A 16,237-nucleotide genomic window follows, 5' to 3' on the forward strand; every position below is an offset into this window, starting at 1 on the left:
CAAACGAGCCGCTCCCAGAAAGGACTTGGAATGGGCATGGATTACAATCCAACTTGAAAAACTGAATTAAGGACGTTGGGGTCTTCCTTTTAAAACACCAGCACTTTTCTAGGCCCGCTGGGGAAGGGAAAGTCGCCGAAACGGGCTCTTGCACTCAGAACGCTTGGGATGAAAAGGATCTAAAGCATGTAGAGGAAATTTTTCCTGCTTTAGGTTGGGAAGAAAAGTGCAAAAATGGAAAATCAAACCCTCACATGTGCTCGCAGAAAAAAGAAAGAAAAAAACTTATAAGTTTGCTGCAGGCTACATCTTTGTAGTGACTTAATGGCACTACAATCTACGTAGTGTAGTATTAGCCTTAAGAAACTCTTGACTATTTGCATGCATATTAGAATCCAATGAGAGCTTAATAAGTGCATATATATGACAGGGGAAACATCTCATTGCATAGTTAAAGCTACAAAAAAACATTGAGGGAGGCAAAGTCTCAAGTTAATTACCATTACAATGCAATCAAGTACAGCAGTCATAGCTGAAATCCTTTTCTATTAAGACTGCTAGGCTCAACCTTGTCTCTGCAGGTCAGCTCCAGCACAGATAACCTTTCCAGCAGACAAATACATGTAAAATTGGCTCATCTAATTAAAAGCTCAGGGAGGTGTAGAAAAATACCAGCACATTGAGGCTGAGCAAATCACAGAGTACCCCCTCCAGCTGGATGAAGCTACAATATGTGGCTGCTGTTTGTTCTGGAAGGAAACTGAGTCACTTACCATTTCAATAGGTTAATCAATTGACAATTAAATGGAGAAATTGGTTAACTCTGCAGCAATTAACATGACACTCTATTAAGTACACTTTCTAATTGCCACAGCTGCAAGTGAAAATTAACGTCTGTGTCAAAGTGGCTGCATGAGGTTGGGCTGTTCCTGGTGGTGGCAAGGTAATAAATGTAGCTTTAAAAGCCTGTTGTTCATTTTAGACCCTCAAGCACAGTGGGGAAAGGGCCCAGTGCTGAGCTCTATGGTTAGATACAGAGCACTACATGGGTTTATTGAGAGTGTATGTGGACCCATAGGGTACTAAATACATTTGTGGGTATGCACACACATCCCTCGAATAATGCTTATCCCTTCAAAACAACTTTTAAAATCTATTGTAAACTTCTTGGAGTGTGAAAGGTCTGTAACACATTTATATAGTGTGCAAATAGTGTGTGTGTGTTGTTAAAGGTACACATGGAAGCAAATTCCCTGGAAGTGTTCCCAGCCAGGTTGGACAGGGCTTGGGGCAACCTGGTCCAGTGGAAGGTATCCCTGCCCATGGCAGTGGATGGAACTGGATGGTCTTTAAGGTCCTTTTCTTCTACCTTTCCTTTCCTTCTACCCAAACCATTCAGGGATTCTATGGAAAGACATAATTACAATCATCCTGCTCCCCTGAAGGATAAGAAGAAAATAAAAGTAACCAAATGTTGTCTGATGTCTCTAGAACTGGCAGTTTGATGGCAGTTTGGAAAGAAAAATTTCTTCTGGTTTTGAAGAAATTTTTAGTTGTGGCCAGGAATCAAAGCAGACACCAGCTGAGCCCTCCCAAAGGCGATGGAAACATTGTCCTTGCTTTTCAAGGGACAGAAATATTTGGTTTATAGCAAATGGTTCTGAGCTGTGCAGGTTCATCTCCCAACTCCTGGGATGCTTTACTGGAAGTACAAGTGAGGTATAAAATACAAGTAGCTGGCATGGACAGTGCTCCTTGCTCCAAAACAATGGTGTGGATGCCTGTTCCTCTCACACTGTCCTACAGACTGTGAGTCCAGGGAAGATGTTCAGCAGTGGCCACTGAACACAGACCTCAGGTTTGTTTTCAGTATAGATAATCACTGAATTCTTCATTTGGCGACCTTTAATCTCTGTTCATTCACACTACAAAAGCAGTAGTCCCCAGGTCCACCAAGGTCTTCTTCTGGTCAAAACAGAGAGATCCAGGATCTGGAGGAGGTGCTGTTCTGGAGAAGGCCAATAAGCCCAATCTTCATTTAGGTGCCTTTTCTGGTGCCCAGCAATCTGCAGGAGTGAGGTTGCACTTTTCGGGGTATTTAGGGAAATCTGCTTTCTTGTGGATCCAGAGCTAGGATGACCTGTGTCACACATGGGTGGTGGAGGACATCCTTGCATTTCACTGCTGCTTTCTGTGTTTTCTGCAGGCGTGGTGGGGTGGGAGATTATGAATAGAATAAAATAGAATAATAGAATAGAATAGAATAGAATAGAATATCCTGAGTTGGAAGGAACACACAGGGATCATTGAGTCCAACTCCTGGCCCTGCACAGGACATCTCAACAATCCCACTCTGTCCCTGAGAGCATTGTCTAAACGCTCCTGGAGCTCTGTCAGGTTTGGAGCTGTGACCATTCCCTGGGGAGCCTGTTCAGTGCTCCATCACCCTCTGAGGGAAGAACATTTTCCTGATATCCAACCTAAACCTCCCTGGACACAGCTTCTTGCCATTCCCTTGTTTCCTACCGCTGTGTCTCAAACACAGGCCCCTGTAGCCAGCCAGTTTATGCTGGAACAGTCTGTTTCCTACTGGATATGGGACACTTATTTGGGACCCAAATATGAGAAGCCCTACAGAGACTTGCAAGGACACAGTCAGGTTTTCCCAGAGTAAATTCTATTACTTTCAAGTTCTGCAGTGAAAGAAGCAAAGCTGTAAATCCTCAAAGCTAATAGTGCTAGAATAGTAATTATTTGGTTGTTTTTTGTTTTGTTTGTTTGATGGGTTTTTTGACCAACAAAACCCAGGGAAAGACAAAAGGTTACATCAGTAGCTGCTGTTCAGAACCCAAACCATGAGAATTACAGATTTCTGCAATGAGATGAATTAAGCTAAAAGCCATATTAAGCAGTACTGCACATCTGCTGCATTTCTAAATTCCCTGTGTGTCCTTGCTGCTTATTGTTAAACTTGTTGTTGGGCTAATTGATAAAATCAAGCCCTAACATTTTATTCAGCCTGAATTCTCAAGAGGCTACAGAATTCCTTCCAGTTTGGCTTTCCAGAAACTTGTATCTGCTGACAGGATTGAATTTTCCTGGGAGAGCCTATGAGATGCTTTTTTGCCTGGTGCTGGAGAATTTAGATTTGTAGCAGGCAGAAAAGCCAGAGGGATGGTGACTGTTTTTTCCTGCCTGAACAAAGTCTGTTGCAGCAGCAGGGAGGAGAACGAGGTCTGCCAGGATCCACCATCCAGCCCTGGAGTACCTGCAGCCGCAGGAGAGGACTCCATGGGACACGGTGTGGATGTCTGATGTCAGAAATGTGTCACTTGAAGAGGCTGCTTGGCTGGCAGCTTCCCAGAGAGTCCAGCAGAGCCTGTGGCAGCAGTTCAGGCTAAATAAATAGTGAGGAGTGAGAGATCAGGGTGAAATCCCGGCTTGGAGGAGTCTGCTGCTGACTTTGCCAGGCCAGCACTCCTCTGCTGAAAAAAACCCTCCTGGTTTTTTCACTTTCCTTGGAGAACATACCGAGCAGACAGCACAAATCTTTGGTGCAACACCTGGAGAAAGAGGAAAACCAAGAGTTTTCCCCTTTTATTTCAGCGCCAGACTCTGTGCTGCCACGCCTGCCTGAGTGGAGGGGAGGTTTGTCCCCGAGTGCCGTGGGTGTCGTTGAACATATACTTCTAATTGCAGCTGCTTTCCCTCTAATTATAGCTCCGTTTGGTTAGGATTTTCCTCCAATCCCTCATTTCCCCTAAAGCAAACACCAGAGCACCAGAGTTGTAACCCCAGTGGGGACATTTATTAATAACCCCCTTGGCAAATAGGGAAAAAAATCATTACGCTGTATTAGGCACTAAAATATTTTCCCACTGCAAAGGCTAATTGATAATACCAAGCAGATATTATGGGGCAATTAATGTTAAGATGAAAATAAACATGAGAGCAAAACAAAAACAGGCTGAGGGAGAGTACTTTTTTTTTTTTTCTTCTGGCTTCCAGGAGTTTCTTGTGAGTTAGAAATGAGATGCTGGTAAATAATCTGAGATTACCTGCTTAGAAAAGGAGAGATTAAAGAGGGAATTGAAGGAAAGGATTCTTGCACAGCTCTTCTAGTGAGTGGTTACAAGTCTTAAGGGGTTTTGCATGTCTTTCAAAAAAACTTTCTATTTAGGTTGGCTTTTCCCCCCACTTCCCAGAACAGCTCCATATTCCGCACTTCACTGTAGAAGTTGACCAACCCAATCTAAGTGAGTTACAGTCCCAGAGTGTCAGTCTATAATTACAAAGGGGAAAATGAGGGAAAAATGATGATTTATCCCCCTGGCTTCAGATGTAAAATAAAGATGCTCAGGGAAAAGCAAAATCTGGCAAAACTCTGAACTTATACTGGAGGGATTATCTTTTTATTTGCTGTTTGTACAGCGTCAAGCACCTTCAATCTTAACCTATATCCAGAGCTTCCAGCTGCAAGCACAAATCAAACAGTGGATGACCAGTAAAGGAGAACAGACTGGTCCAGCCACACAGTCCATGCACTAACTCTGGGATGGGGAAGGTGATAATGAAGACACAGACAAACAAGACACTTCCTTCCTGATATTTTATTCATTCATCAAACAATATTACACATTCCCATCGATGCAGGCAGTGGGAATTCTGCAAGGCTGATTAAAAGCAAGCGGAAGGGAAGGAGCAAAGTGAATTCTTTGCTAACCAGCAGATTTTATTTTAGCTAGGTTTGTAAATTTTTACTTATTTTAGGTTAGTAAGGTTCTCTAGCAGCTCAGAGTGCAGTGCAAGTCCTGTCTGAAGAGGTGGTGGATGCAAGAAATCCTTCACTTTATTCTTGCCTGTCTAGGGTTCAAAAAAAGTCACAATGCCACGTTTTTAAACTAATAATAATAAAAAAGTTGCATGTGTCCTGTTCCTGTTTGAGGACTGCACATAGGCTACCAGAGGACTTCTGCATATCATAGCAGAGGTTTTTGGGGGTTTCTTGTGAAAATTCCTCCTGTGTCTGCTGGGACAAACCATGCCACCTTCTAACCTTAGGAGGACTCCAGTGAGTCCTGTGGGTCAGGTCTGGATGTTGTGGCACTGCCAAGCAAGTCCTGAGGGACTTGTCCATGCTGCATCCGAGGTGGGGAAGGACCTTTTAACCAGGCCCTTTTTGACCTGGGATGAGCAGCTGGCCACTCCTGGAGTCAGCAGCCTGGAGGGAAATGGTTACTTAAAAGGAGATCCCTCTTTAACAGGCTGTATTCAGGAGAGGGTGACGTCCTCAGGCTGCCTGGGGGCAAACACACCTCCCCATTTACCTGTGACCAGCTGAGATTGTGCTTGGCTTCCTATCACATCTCAGGGGCACCTGTCTGGGGGGAGGCTGTGGGATGAAGATTTTAAGACACAGAGTTGCTCACCAGCCTTTCCTTCACCTTTCTCAAAGGGGCTGTGGGAGTCTTGTCCCTCCTGGAACTTCTGGACTGGTGGGCACAGCTGCATTTGTGGGAAGAGAAGCTATATGGAGAACCAGGGGCAAGGCTGAAGGCAGGATTCAAGTCTTCACTCCACATGTGCTGTACCAGCACCGAGGAGATGTCATGGTGGGAGCTCATCCCAATGCTGGAAGAGACTTTGTGGGCCTCCCAGACCATCCTCATTCATGTTGTGGATCCAAATCATCACTTACCCAGAGATCAGCTTGTGGGTGAGTGCCAAAAGAGTCTCCTGGTTGTAATGATAACATCAGCTGGACTCTGTGGCTGTGTGGCCTCAGACACTCTGAGTTTTCAGGGGATGGGGTACAAGTGCTGGAACAAGATGGGAGAGAAGGAATAAGCTGCTCATGGATATTCCTCCTACCAAGCCAGCAGTAAATGGGCCATCTCAGTGTCACATCACTGATAAAAAGGATTAGAGATTTCCCTTGTTCTAGACATCTGCACCCTGGGTGAAGTCTTAGTCCATATGGTTGGGGAAAAAAATTGACACTATAAAATCGAAACTTTAGAATATAGCCAAAAAAATCTGACAGTTGTAACAAAAAATAAAAGCCCCAAAGGGGAATCTATGGTTCCAGGAAAGGGAGAAACTGAGAGCAGATGAGCAGAGCAGGGATGTGTTGGGTGTTTTCAGGTGTTGGGGAATGAGTAGGGACACCCCTGGGTGACCCTCAGCCTCTGACAGGAAGGGAGCTCTGCTCCTGGCTGGGTGTGGCAGTTCCACCACACTGACTCCGAGCTCCCACCATCCTTGAAGCCATGATCTGGCACTGGGGCCAGGTTCCTGCCTCCTCAAACTGACCCACCACATTTTGCAAGAGCCTTGAAGTAATTATTGCAGAGTTAAGCATGTTCCTGATTCCCCCTCCATGGTCGTGGATCCCTTTAGGTACAACCTTTGGCTCACCAGACTCCCTTCCCAATCTTCTTCCTTACTGCCAAGTGCTCCTATCAATGCTTGTTACACACCCATTTTCCCTCTTTTCCTTTTTCCTTTTACACCTGCACTGCTGTGGCTTTCACGGTGCCCTTCACTGTTGTTCAGCCCTCTTCATTCCAATCTGGACATTGTCTCCTCTTCTTCTTCCTGGGATCCTCACCAGAACCTGGAAGGAGTAACTGCAGAGAACCTATCATGCTCTGCTGCTGCTTTTGTTGTACAAGAGAGGAGCTTTGAAAGTGAGAACCCTTTCAGCTCTGCCTACAATGCAGGCAGCACGTTTCCCACGTGGGAAATGAGCACAGCTCTATTCAGACCTCCACCAGGGAGCTACAGATGGTAACCAGTGTTACCTGAAGCCTTGGATATTTTGTATTTTCTAATTCATAGAAACACAGAATGGTTTGTGCTGGCAGGGACCTTAAAGATCATCTCATCCCAACCCTGTTCCACTATCCCAGGTTGCTCCAAGTCCTGTCCAGCCTGGCCTGGAACACTTCCAGGGATGGGGCAGCCACAGCTTCTCTGGGCAATGAGTATCACCTTACTCTTTCTCAGCACTTTCTTCCACTCCTGGCTTTTCTGTTTCATCTGGCTCCTCCTGAAAGCTCTGCCTCTCCTCTCTCTCCTCTACCACTTATCTCCTGTCACTTTCTGGTCTCTTTGACATCAGTTTTGATTTGTTTGTGCTGCCTGTTTTTTCCTGTGGTCTTCCAAGCTCCAGCATGCACCAGAGCAAAGTACGGAGGATCTAAGCAAGGCCAGGAAAGCAGCTGCATTATCACAAGCACAATTTATTATGTAGCACCTGTGCTTCACAGTTAATGCACAGCAGTCACACCTGTCCCTGCTCATTGCAGGGGAGTTGGAGCAGATGACCTTTAAAGGTTCCTTCCAACTCAATTTATTCCCTGATTCTATGACCCTCAAAAGGCACTTTGCTCTCACAATAAGTGGCCAGTATATCTGATGTGATATAAGTGTGAGAGCCTGCTCCATAAAAGAGACAAATGTCCGGAGAGGAGTTTCTGAGATGTGACTGGTTGTCCCTTGCCCCATGTCTGACACCTTCCCTCTGGTCCTGGACATCAGGGGGGCACCCTGGTGATGCAAAGTCACCCTGGGCACGGGTGAGGGTGCCCTGCCGAGGGCTGAGGACAGGAGGAAGGTGCCTGCATTGCCTCTGACCATCTCCCTACATACGGAGTGGGGATATTTGTGCTGCTTTGTTTGTGCCTGGGACATGAACCAAGAACCTCTTTAGGATGATAATGGAAGTGGCAGAGTTTATTTAGCCAAGCTGTGAGTATTTTGGGGGTATTTCTGTGCTGCCTTATCACCTCAAGAAGAGGCAGACTGCTTAAAATGCTCAATATTTAGAAAAGCTTGTTTCATCTCTCTTGTCTTATGTTATTGGTGTGGAATATTCCCTTCTTAAGCACACTGCAATAATATTAGATAATTGCTTAGCTCATTTTTCTATATGGGTTTTGTTAATTCATAATTGTCTCAGAGCTGAGGAAATGTTTCCTTTAAGAAGGTTAAACAAAGAGTTTATTGACATTAGTGAAGATTGGTTAAAGAAAACATTATTAAATAAAAGGAGCTTTATTTAAACACTAAATTAATCATTTAAAGGCAAATTAGAGGTCGTAACTCCTCCTAAATAAATAATGTTAAACAATAATTAGATATCCATTTTAGATTACAGGCAAGCACTTGGGTTCAGTGGGCTGAAAAACAAGTTTCTTCTCATCTCTTCATATTTGTTCAATATACATAATTAAAGCGAATCACTGCCCCGCTTAAATTTTCCATTCTGAGATTAAAAAAAGATTCCATTTGTAACTGTGTGTCATATTCGCCATTAGATGATAAAACATCTTTAAAGCTTCACTTTCATGTAAACAGAAGAAAAGATGAGAGCATCCAGAGAGATCCCCGGCAGTGGAAATCGATTCTCCTAAGCTACTGGTTACAGTTATCAATCTTATCAAACAGGCCGATGCATGAGTGCCCTCAGCCACTTTGATTTGTATGATCTCCCTTTGCCAGAGTTAACCTTCCCCACGTTCCAGCGTGTGCAAGAGGCCCTATCTGGGCTGTAATTACCCTCCCTTTCATTAGTGCTCTTACTCATCTCTTAAGTGCGAGATAAAATTAAAGAAACCGTTTTCCCCCCTCTCGCTTCATTACACTTTTTTTTTCATTTTATTTCATTTTTTAATTTTGGTGGGGTTTGGTTTTTTTTTTGGTAGGCTCCGAGCAGCCTCATTTGTTCTTTCCCACGAACATGAGCCAACCTTCTCCCTTCTCGTTCCCCTTTCAAAGAGGGATTCGGGACGGGGAGCCCCAAACCCAGCACCCCACGTCTCACCACCGCTGGGTTTGCATTAGACCTCCTCAGAATGACGATGGCTGGTGAGCACTGACAGGGACCACCACCACCCTCCAGAACCTTCCGTGGGCTCTGCTTGCCCCGCTGCCAGCCGGCTTCACAAAAAGCATGGGGAATTTTTGTCAGTTGCGATACAAGTATTGAGGAGTTGGATTAATGAAAGCTGACGTTGGCGCTGATAAATAATGACACCACCGAAAGCAACCTCGGCGGTGGATGGCAACATCAAAAAGCCCTCACTCTCTGTTAAGGGATTGTCCTGCAAAGAAGCAGAAATGGTGGCGGGGGGAAAAGCTGGATGCTCTGGCAGGATTTTACACAACTCTCCCATCTGTGGGTGAAGGTTTTTTGCACTCTGCTCGTGCCTTTGCCACGTTTGACTTTAGGCTGATACCGGTGCTGTGTGAGCGAGTATTGCCCAGCTAATTGTCATCGCTAATTGCATCCCCCTCGTTAGCCTTGCCTCTGGTTGTTTCCCACTCCTCTGCCTGGCACCCAGGCTCCTGCTCAGCTCTTCTGCATTACCATCATTAAGGTGAATACAACTTTCCCCTATACTTAAATAAATATTTCACCCCTTTTCTCGCTGCTTCATTTTCTCTTATTTTAAAATGAAATTGGCTGATGCTGGAGATGTTTTTAACCCCTGCAAATGTTATCTCACACCTCACACAGATCGTTGGGGTCTGCAGCACTGGCAGGGATCACAGATTTCCTCTAAATCCATGTTCTAGAAAGAATAACATCACCAGGAAAAGTTGTTTTGCACAACCCTGCTATCTCTCATTAGCTAGTGAACACAAAGGAACGGAACAAGACTTTTCTGATTATTTTAGTGGGTTTTTTTCCCCCCTTAACTACTGAATTTACACACAAAAAAGAAAGGCACTTTGTATTTAAGGTTAATCAAGTTTCAGTACAATTTTTTACAAACTGGAATCACACTAATCTTTTTTTTCTTGCTCTAATGTGTGGCTGTTGAAATCCTTAGCTGTGATAAATTAAGCTACTTATTAATCTAATTATCGTACATTCATCCTAGAAACTTTCATGTGACTTGAAAAGGCTATTCAACCTTTTCCCTCCCCTCCTAGAAAGGGCTCAACCTTGCACCAATTAAGATCATTCTGAAGTAATGCTTTAAAAAAGCTTTCTTTAATCACCCAGTGGAACATGGGCTGATGGTAAGCAAACTAAAAGCTGTGAGAAAAGTTTACCTTACCTTTAAGTCTGGATATTTTTGAGTTGGAAGAGGAAGGTCTAATTGTGGTGTTCCTCTCTTCTTCCTCTTCTCTGCTCTCCTAAATAAATCTGTGAAATTATTTAGCAAGAAAAGTTGTGACTGACACTGCTGACTTTTTTTCTGAGCGTAGCAAAGGACAAGATGGGAAGATGTATTCGAACAAAACACGTGAAGCCTAATTCGGTATTGGGTTAATTGGAAGTTTTTGACTCCCAGAGCATATATTAACCATCCAGATTTCAGAGATACTGCTTTGTTTTAAAGCCTTATCTATCGATAGGAAAACATCCCAATTCCAAAGTATCCAAGGGATTAAGAAAAGGAGAAATAAACCCCCAAGTACCGAAAAGAAATAGGTTGCGAGTGTATCCTATCTTGAACATCCATTCATCGCCAAGCGGTTTTGTTACTTTTTCTTAATAACCACATAAATGGAGCTATTTTATATTCAAATTAAACTAGGTATTAATTTGAATGCAAAGCAGCTCAGTTTGTGCCGTTTCAATGACAGGTTTACCCCCAGACAGAATTTATGAACAGCCCGATGTGGGGGAAGCCGGCTCCTGCTCCTCACCCCCTCTCCGTGCCTAGCAAACTTGCTAACTGTGAATAGTTTTTGAAGTGAAGATTAAAAGAGTGGAATTATAAAGTATAATTACATTTTATTGAAACTCTAGAAATCAGAAAAAAATCCAGCAGGAAACTTTTAGTGAAACATGATGTGTTGTCATTATCATTAAAAGATAAAAGTTCCATACTGTTTTTATCTGTTTATTTGGAAGAAATCCAGCCTTTGCAGTAACGCAGGAAACAAAAAACTGGAATGCAGGAGTAATTATTAAAACTGTGTGATTTGTTATCTCAGCTACTGTCTTTCCAAATGGTAATGCGATATCAGCAGCTGCAGACGGTCGCTGATTTCCTCTATTAGTAAACAAGTGCTTTGGAGACCTGTGTGAGGCACTTTAAGCCCACTACTCCCCGAAGTGCTGTCAGGCTTAACTACTAATCCATGGTATTTCAGAGCACTGGAAATTCATCTTTATAAAACCTGAACAAAAAAGGGAAAAAGCCTGGAGGGCAGGAGCTCCCTCTGGTGAGACAAATGACATGTTCATTTATTAATGAAACAATAACCCTGGAAAGAGGATCAAAGCACATTCCATCCTCACTTTACAATCCCCAATTTTCTCAGGCCATACCATTTAATTGAGCCATGACAATGGAATACTTAATTGTTGCGTTAAAGTTTGAAGAAGAGACTTCCTCAGAATCAATGTTCATTTCTGGATTATGACAGTATAATGTCGCCAGCTTGTAGCTGCTGGAATTTTATTTTCTCTCTTTATTTTATGCAGATTGAGAGAGAGAGAGAGAGAGAGAGAAAGTGCTGATTTTATTCTTTTACCAAAGGTTCCTTATCCCTCCCCATAAGCAGGGGTGAATATACCTGTACTGGAGGTAAAGCCTGGCTGCTGGTCCAGTGCTGTGTTTGTGCCCAGGGGGACAAGCCCGGGGGTGACTTCTGTGGCAGGAGGAGGAATGCAGGGGGTGCAGCACCTTGGAAAAGTGAAAAAAAAAAACCGGATTTTGATTTAAGATTAAAGAAAAGGCTGCAAGAGAGAGCTGGCCTCTGTAAGCTTGTGTTTCTGTAAGCACCAGCGAGGTTCCTGGGTTCTCCAAGGGATCCTCCAGCACTGGAAGCTCTGCTCTACATCACCATTCCCCTGAATCTGGGCTACAGGCAGGTCCTAGTCCATCCTTACTCCTGGAGCCAGCGTTGCTTCAGTGCCACCCCTCAGTTACCAGGTCTGTGACCACACTCCCAGCCTGCCCACCCGGCTCTGCCTGTACTTTCCTTCCTCCCAGTACCTCAAACACATGGATGCCTCTGTGCTTGGGAATGCTTAAAGGGCTTTTGATTCTCACCCTAAGAGGATCCTCCAGTTCCTTCCTGGGAGCTCACATTGTCCCCCACCAAAGTTTTGAGGCAAAAGGACCATCCTTCTGCTGTTGTGTCCAGCTGCTTCTCAGGCTCCCAACATTTTGAAAGGCTGTGAAGAAAATGGAGGTGCTCAAAATAAAAGCCACGCTTCCAAAAAGAACAGAATATCTTCTGAAGTTAATACATGTGTCGTATCTGCCTCCCACAGTGTCTTTCCCTGCCACCTGATTTTATCAAATTTCTTATTGGTGACTCATTTTATATAATTGATATTTACTGACTCGATTATCTGGCAGTGATTGACTGCATTATTTTTCTTTAACCTGATTTTAACTTAAATACCATTTTCTGGGTGCCTGCAAAGAAGCAGCTAGAAAGGCTATCGTGCACGAGTGTCTGCTACCTTTAAATTAATACATTCTGCTTTATTAATTCTTCCTATGACATGTATTATAATACACTTGCATGTACATAGAGCCTATCATATAAGAACCCTGAGGCACTTACAAACATTAACTAAGCCTTACAATCTTCTTACTTTGGGTAAACAGGGACAGAGGGAGGTTAAGTCTGTCATCCTGACAGCTCTGTGCAGAACTGGGCAAGGAACTGCTCTATCCTGACACCTTGCAGGCTCTGGGGAGCTCACAGTCCCTGTAGGGTGGCTAACACACCCCATAAGATGGCTAAGGCACCCCATAGGATGGCTTGTGTTCCCCATTCCTCCATATGTGGTAGAAGTGGTCTTCAGGTCTGGGAAAATGGGTCAGGATCTCCAAGTAATCACAGTGATTTGTCTAAACTTACCCATATTTCTCCTCCATCCTTACCTGACTCAAGCAATGGTCTGGGTATTGGCTATGCAAGAAGTGAGTAAGCCCTGGTTGCTCAGCAGAAGTACAAATCATCCTTAAGATTATTTCAGAGGGGGTAATAGAGAAAAACAGAGCTGTTGAGAAATCCACCTAAGCAACAGATCAGCCTTGGGGAGTGCATGTGTGTCCTAAAGGCACTGAAATCTCAGTAGGATTTAATAGAAAATATGGCCCAGCCCCTTTTCCTGCTCTAAACATGAAGTGCTGAATTAGAAATGGGGTGGGATGGAGACCCTCTGGAACTTGAGCATCATAGGATGCATAATTCCCTTAAAAGAAATACATCCCACTGTAGGGTGCAGCACAGGGGGTCCCTCCATGTAGGTCAGGTAAAGTCCCATTGCATTCCTGACGCGGGAATGAGCAGATGAGAAAGTCTGAGTAAATGAATTGTGTAACAAAGCCCAAAAGGACTCTATTTTTTTTTTTTCCTTGGAGTATTAAGAAATCTGTGCAAAAATCCTCTGCCTTCTGGAGGGCACTGCGTGACAGGCACTGTGCTATTTCCAGGGTGCCTGGGAGCTGGGGTCCTTTCATTTCTTTTCTCCTGTGCGTGCTGCAGCAGGGTTTAGCTGACCCATCCCTCCTGGGGGAGTATCAGGATACCCCAAATAATCCCAGCAATGGGGGTGAGGTCACAAGGACCAAAGGCAATAAAATCACCCTGAATCCCTCTTCATGGACCATGCAGGGATGATCCTGAATGCGCCTATGGGAACCTCTGTGGTCCTGCCATGTCCCGTTGTACAGACCCTTCCATGCCCGGGATTCTTCCTCCGCCAGCAGAACTTGTTTAGTTTTTCCCAAAAACTAAGAGGAAAGAGCAGCTTGTGGAGAAACATTAAAAGGAATGGTTATTCTTCCCTTTTCAGGAAGGTGAATGGCTGGGACAGGAGCAAGGCCCCACGCCAGGGGTTTGGGGAGGAGGATGGAGCCTGACCAGCAGCACGAGCTAAGTCCTTCCGTCCCAGCTTGCGTAGGCGAACCTGCTCCTTCTGCCCTGCCCCTTACCTACTGAGTCCCTGGAAATCCGATTACTGATCCAGGCCAGCCGTACGTGCAGCCAAGCAATTACATTGTTTTTCCTCCACTGCAGCTCGGCGGGTCCTGCGGGCTGAGGTTTACGGGAAAACAGAATTTTAAGACAAAAAAAGAAGCGCTTGATGATATTGGTATTACGAGGACGGCTTACAGTGCTGGATATTACTGTTCTGCTCGGGAGTGATTACGGGTTCCAGTTGAGACTGGATGGTTTATTATGTTTTACTGGAGTGCAGGAAGAGCTGGGAAATGAAGGGAATGGGAAAAGGCAGAGTGGAGTTGTGGTGATGTTACAGCTGGGGAGCTGAGGTGTGGGATGAATAAATTTCTGGTTCTTCAAGGATGGAGTTCTGCCCATGTGTTCATGCCCAACCCAGACCATTCTATGATATAAGCTATGATATGATATGAGGTATGATATAACACGGCCATCCTTAGCCATGACAAAGAAGTTCAGCCAAGGTCATAGCACAGACACTCAGGCTCCATGCAGAGCATTCCCATCCTCCCTAGGCTGGACCCCTGAGCTTTCCCACCCTGGAACGGGTTTAATGCTGTGCCCGTCTGGGAGTTTTGGACAGCTGGCTTGGGAGCAGGGCATGGCAAAGGCATAACTTCCCCTCACGGAGCAGGTGGGCTTTTGGAACTGCAGAGGAAATGTTTTCTTGCACAAGTTCAAGATAATAAACTCAACTGAGTGAGCAGACACCAGGAAGAAATATTTAATTATCCTTCTCACCATTATGAGGAACTTCTGCCACTCTTCAGGTTATTATACAGTAAATAACCAGTTTTCTAAAGGACAGAGCTGTTTTAATTATATGACAATGAATGCATAATTATTATGTTTGTTAGGAATGAATCACAAGACAACAGACTTGATATTGCTGCTCTAGTTAGTGCATCTTAATTACTTTTTCATTTATTTTGCATATAAAAGCTATTTGCTAATTGTCTTTGCTGTAAATATGCAAAATATAATTAGTCATTCATAATTCTTTATGTGTTATCTAACTGTACATTTGTTACTGAGGAATGTATATTAAAGTTTGCATATTTAATGGGCTTTTGTGGCATAGAATATTTTTGTACAAAGTTTTCAGGAAATATTAGAGACATCACTTAAACCTTCTTTTAACCCCTTTTCCTATGCAAACCAGTGTTTCCCAGAAAGACTAGATATTGATAAATTAAACCCCCTGGAAATCCATTTCTGTTTTCTAAGCATACAATATAAATCCAGTGCTGATAATATGAAATGCCTCTTGGTCTCAAACCGAAACCAGAGAGATTAGGGCCTGTTAAAAGTGTTGCAAGTTGGTCTCTACAGTGAATTTAAACTGTAAGTACAGAATTACAAATGCATTAGCATCTTATTGCAAGATCAAGTGCATTTATCTTGCTGTAGGTGAGTTACTGTGAGAGTCAGGCCACGGTGCTGAAGAATCTGGTAGCAGTATTTGGATTAGATGCTGTTGATCAGAGCAAGAGGTCACTGTTCCTGCTTATTGTAAGGCTATTGAGCTTCTGTCAAATAATAAAATATACCAGACTTGAAATCTTAATTTTGCTTTCTAGTTTGGGCACTTGTTGGATCTCTCTTTAGTCAGGTTGCTCGCCCTGGATTGGAAAACCACATAAAGTCTTCATGCTTTTCTTTTCCTAAGGCTTAGGCAAGTTCCATCTGTAATTAGCCCTCTGTGAGGCCCGCCGTTCCCGGGAATGTTTTACCTTGTGATTAGATTCACTGCAGAGATTGCCTGGTTCAAACGGGCCGTGTGTTTTTGGGAGCTGAGTGCCAGCCCAGGTCTCGGGGAGCTCGGCAGATAATCACACATCAGCTGCTCCCTCGTCGCGGCGAAGCGCTGCCGCTGATGCACGTCACATTCCGCATTTCTCCATCTCAAACATTTGATTTACTATCCGGTTGTACTGTTAATCCTATGTCATGACACTCCTATTCACTTCTGCTTTTCAACTGAAAGCAGCTTCCTATGAAGATAAAGCTAGGTAAAATCTATTGTAGGGGGAAGAATAACTTGAATGCAGCTATCATATCGAAAAGAAAACACACTCCTCCACTCTTCACCCTTTAGATGCTCTGAATACTTTCCTTAATGATGAAGTCAAACAGAATAGCCACTGAGAATATAAGCCATGGTTATTTTTTTTTTCTCCCCTTCAGAAGTAATCCTGCTCTGTGATTCTGTAATTGTTCTTATTTACGCTGGGCAAATCTTTTAAAACTAACATATATAAAAAACAGAGTGACAATAGGGTAGAAT

The 16,237-nt window shown here is 43.9% G+C and overlaps 1 long non-coding RNA gene across 10 annotated transcripts in view; it reads left to right on the forward strand.

The window, feature by feature from the left end:
* Positions 1 to 16,237, forward strand: part of LOC120410102 — a 96,341-nt gene that overhangs the window by 50,739 nt on the left and 29,365 nt on the right. For 8 of the 10 annotated variants that reach the window (XR_005602046.1, XR_005602049.1, XR_005602043.1 and 5 more), the window contains exon 2: positions 5,456 to 5,716. The exons of the other annotated variants lie outside the window; for them this stretch is intronic. This is a non-coding gene — a long non-coding RNA (uncharacterized LOC120410102). The remainder of the gene's footprint in view (positions 1 to 5,455; positions 5,717 to 16,237) is intronic. 10 annotated transcript variants of the gene reach the window in all.

Source organism: Corvus cornix, chromosome 5 (genome assembly GCF_000738735.6).
Source record: "Corvus cornix cornix isolate S_Up_H32 chromosome 5, ASM73873v5, whole genome shotgun sequence".
NCBI lineage: Eukaryota > Metazoa > Chordata > Aves > Passeriformes > Corvidae > Corvus > Corvus cornix.